The sequence below is a fragment of the Acanthisitta chloris genome, unplaced genomic scaffold, assembly GCF_000695815.1.
Source record: "Acanthisitta chloris isolate BGI_N310 unplaced genomic scaffold, ASM69581v1 scaffold15236, whole genome shotgun sequence".
Lineage (NCBI taxonomy): Eukaryota > Metazoa > Chordata > Aves > Passeriformes > Acanthisittidae > Acanthisitta > Acanthisitta chloris.
The window spans coordinates 26,644-31,524 of record NW_008679935.1 but is presented as its reverse complement, the minus strand read 5'-3'; positions in this window follow the sequence as shown (position 1 = coordinate 31,524).

The window sequence follows — 4,881 nt, the reverse complement described above, 5'->3', positions numbered from 1 at the left end:
GCTGAGCAAGAGCTGCTGTGACTTACTGAGGTGGGTGAGACCCTTGGGGCATGGGATGGCTCTGAGGACACACTGCAAACACTGCAGGGCAAAAAAAAAAGAGTTGCCTTAGTTGGAGGAAATAATTTGTTCTTCCCGCAGCTTTCAGGGATGAAAGGTGTTAATTTAACTGTCAATGGCAATTAAGGGCAATCCACCTCTGATTAAGTGGGAGGTTTGGTTGCAGCAAGGGCTGGGAGAGGGAAATTCAGCATGGAAAGGGAGGGAAGGCACAGGCACAGCTTGGGGAGGGCAGAAGTGTTGGCACCAGCCCTGGAGGGGGTTAAAAAACCACTTGGGGACATGGTTAGTGGTGGGTTTGGCAGTGCTGGGGGAATGGTTGGGCTCAAGGATCTGTGAGGGCTTTTCCAACCTGAATCGGCAGACATAGAATCATCGAATTTTAGCAGTTGGAATGGACCTTGTGTATCATCTAGTCCCAAGCCCTGCCCTGGGCAGGGACACCTCTCACCAGAGCAGGTTGCTCAAGGCTTGATCCAGCTTGGAATGAACAGTGACAGGGTTGGGGCAACCAACCCTGGTGGTGTTTGTGATGCCATGAAGGGCTGGAGAAGATGCTCCAAGTCCCTTCCATAACCCCTGAGACCAGTGACATCTCTCACCCTGTTCCCTGCAAAGAACCAAGAGCTGACCTGAACCTGAACCTCCCAAGGGCTGAGGACACATCTCTCAACATGCTCAGGTGCCACTGAGGGAAGAGAATGTCCTTTCTTGGGCTCCCCCAGAGCACCTGACTCCTCTGTAACTGCAGCTGCTCAAGCAGAGAATTGCACCTCGTTCCTCTCTCCTCTGAGCCAAGTTCAGCCTTGCAAAACCATCACAGACAACATGAGTGATGCTTTGTACTCGAGCTGTTCTTTGGTGGCTGCAGGTGGGGTGACCTCTCCCTGCAGCTTCCCTTCAGCCTGAAGGAGAGGGGAGGGGAGGACCTATGGGCCTGGAGACTCTGCAGCACCTCCAGAGTTCAGGAGGGTCAGATCTGATGCTCAGGAACTGCCACAACCACAGGCAGAGGAGCACAGGAGGGTTTGGGTTGGAAGAGACCTGAAAGATCATCTCATCCCATCCCTTGCCATGGGCTGGGACAACTTCCACCAGCCCAGGGTGCTCCAAGCCCCATCCAACCTGGTCTGGAACACTCCCAGGGATGGAGCATCCCCAGGGAAATCCATTCCAGCCTCTCACCTCCCTCCCAGGGAGGAATTCCTTCCCAATATCCCATCTGTCCCTGCCCTCTGGCAGTGGGAAGCCATTCCCTGTGTCCTGTCCCTCCATCCCTTGTCCCAAGTCCCTCTGCAGCTCTCTTGGAGCTCCTTGAGGCAATGGAAGGGGCTCTAAGTTCTCCCACACTGAATGGGGGTTCTCTCCATGACAGAGCTACTCCAGCCCTGGGCCACAATTTGGAGCTGTCCCTGGACCAAAACCAAAGCTTCAACCAAAAAATTTGCAGCTCCTCCTTTGGGCGAAGCCCCTTTGGACTCAGCAGCCCTTGCAGAAGGTTCCCTGAGCAAAACCTCTGTCCTCACCAGGCAGCAGTGCCAGGGCTTGGCCAGGTCATTGGCAGCTGCTGGATGAAGTCCCTAAATCCACATCTAAGCACTTGTTTTTGCTGTTGCAAGGTCAGGCCAGCAGAAAGCTGAGCTCTGCCAGCCACAAGGTTGTCTCAGGCACTTTAATTAGGCTCCTTCTGTAACAGCATTATGATCAAGCAATTAATGACAGAATCACTCACTAGTTCTTCTCGTGCCTGGGCAGCTGTTCAACAGCTCTGCTGGTGTCTCTTTTGCTCTGTGGCCCTTTTCCCCTCCCTCTTCCAATGCTGAATCCAACCCTGGGTGGATTATAGGGCTGAGAAACCTTTGCCAATTGCTTGGTGAGCTCAAGGTCCAGGTCATCTCCCACCCCAGGACAGAGGGTGAGGATAGACAGAGGTTTGGGAGGAGTTTGGTGCTGGTTTGGTTTCATCTCATCAGATTGATGAAGTGATATTTTCCCTCCCATGGAGAATGGAGAGAAAAATCATCTCTAGGTTTCGTTTCAGGCTCTGTTGTAAATGACAGAGAGTTTCTTTGCAACCAGAAGGAAACAGAAGCTTCTTCTGACTTGATTTAAGCCAAATTTTTCCTTCCCCCAAAAATATGTCCTGCAGGAGATCCACAGCAAGTCCTGCAAACAGGAGCTGAGCACAGGGACAAGCAGGAAAGTCACTAGGCAAACTTGGATCTACAATGGATGGGAAAATGAAGGAAAACCTGATGGTTTTGGCCCCAAATCCATCACATGTGGCTGCTGAGCCAGACAGAGCTGCAGGAGAAATGCTGCCTGTGCCACATCTGCTAAAATGTCCTCAGGATAACAGTTCTGCTCCTCCTGTGGTGGAGGATGATTCCATGGGATCCTAAAGCACTCAGGATAACAGTTCTGCTCCTCCTGTAGTAGAGGATGATTCCATGGGATCCTAAAGCGGTTTAGGTTGGGAGGGAACATGGAGATGAGCCAATCCCACCCTCTGCCATGGGCAGGGACAAATTCCACCAGCACAGGGGGCTCCAAGCCCCATCCAACCTGGACACTTCAGGGATGGATGCTCTGGGAAATCCATTCCAGTGCCTCAGCACCTCACAGGGAAGAATTCCTTCCCAATATCCATCTAGACCTGCCATCCTTCAGCTTTAAGCCATTCCCTGTGTCCTGTCCCTCCATCCCTCGTCCCAAGTCTCTCCATCTCTCTTGGAGCCCCTTTAGGCACTGGAAGGGGCTCTAAGGTCTCCCTGGAGCTTCTCTTCTCCAGCCTGGCCTGGAACACTCCCAGGGATGGAACAGCCACAGTTTCCCTGGGAATCCTGTTCAGGAACTCCTTTCCAGCTCTGGTTTGACCCCACCAAGGTTGTCCTGCCCTGGAGGTCCCCAGGGAGCATTCCTGGCAGGACATGGAGTGGCACTGAGGGGCTGAGGTGACACCCCAGGAGCTGTTGTGCTTCAGGGCAGGGAAGGAGCACATTTGCTCTCCTCTAATTAGTGCAACTCATTAACTCAACTGCCTCTTTCCTGACTTCAGCATGTGTCTGTGAAATGGCTCGATCAAAGCAGCCTCGTCAGGGGACAAGGAGGATTTTCTGCTGGGATTATACAGCCTGGGAATGATCCTTTGCCTTTGACAAGATCAATTAATTACCTCGAAGGCATTTTGCAGCAATAAATTAGCTGCTTTGCTGCCCTCCCTGGGAGGTTGGAGAGCAGCAGCTGAGGCAGGAGCAGTGTCTGGGTGGGCACATGGGCAAGGGTTGAGGAGACTCTAGGGCTGGGAGATGAGCAGTGAGGAGAAGCTGAGAAGATGGAAAAAGTCCAGAAGAGGCTGAGAAGGGGAAAGAGGTCTTGGAGCAACAGATTCCAATGGGCAGGAAAAGCAGAAGAAACCCAGACCTGGATTCCCAAGGAGAAAGATTCCTGAGGTGTCTTTAGCTGAAGGGAGACCAACAGAAGGTGGATGGATGCACATGTGGATGCAGATAATCAACCTCTAAGCCGAACTCCTACAGATTTCCATCAAAACCAGCCATTTTCCAGTCAATCCAGAGTGGTTTTCCTATAGAGGGTTGACTAAAGCCTTGAGCAACCTGCCCTGGTGGGAGGTGTCCCTGCTCAGGGCAAGGAGTTGGCACTGGATCATCTCTAAGCTCCATCCCAACCTCTTCCCAATCAGAACTCACAGAAGGCTCCAGCCCAAGGTTAGAGTTGGTGTCACCTCCAGCAGGAGCCAGGAATAAGCCTGGAAACCCCTCAAAAGTGACAAGGAACAGCTTTTCCCCCACTTTTACACCAAACCAGCTCACACAGTGTGTTGGCTGTGAGCAATGAGTCAATTAGCTGCAGGAACCTTCCTGCCTTTAACCTCCATGTCCCTGAGCAAAGCTGTGGAAAACCATTCCAGCAATTCCTTGGCTGCAAAAAAAAACCCCAAACTCCTAGAGAACATCTGCTCTGCAAAGCAACTGCTCTTCATCATCTCATTAGTAAGTTCTCCCAGGAGAAGGAACAACCTTTGCAGATGCTCAGATGTTGTTGGCTCTGCCCTGACTGGGAACAAGAAGTCTTGGCCCAGCAAAGGGTCACCCAGCCCCAGGCTATGGGACATCCAGCCCTGGGTGGGTGTTCTCAGCCTCTGTGGTGGGAACAAGGTGCACAGTCACCACTTCCATGAGTTGAGATGCTGAGGGACAAGTTGGGTTGTGCTGGCAGTGAGGATGAGTGTGAGTCCTGCAAGCTCTTGGTGCTAATTGTTCAACCTCAGCACCTCTGGCTGTGTCTCAGCATCTTCCCCCAGGCACAGAAATGATATTTCCACCACCCTGAAGACCTCATGACCTCTCTAATGCCATGGAGGAATTGCCCATGGGATTGTGTGGCATATTCCATGCTACAAGCTGCTCACTCCTGTTTCGGAGCTGCTCACACCTCCTTGGCTCCTCCATCAGCTTCCCTAAGTCAGGGCTTGTCTTTCTGCTCTGAACTGGGAATCAGGGAGTCATGGAGTGGTTTGGGTTGGAAGAGAACACATGGATCATTCAGTCCCACCCCTGCCATGGGCAGGGACAACTTCCACCAGCCCAAGTTGCTCCAAGCCCTGTCCAACCTGGCCTGGAACACTCCCAGGGATGGAGCAGCAACAGCTGCTCTGGGAAATCCATTCCAGTGCCTCAACATCCTCCCAGGGAGGAATTTCTTCCCAATATTCCCATCTGTCCCTGCCCTCTGGCAGTGGGAAGCCATTCCTTGTGTCCTGTCCCTCCCTCCCTTGTCCCAAGTCCCTCTGCAGCTCTC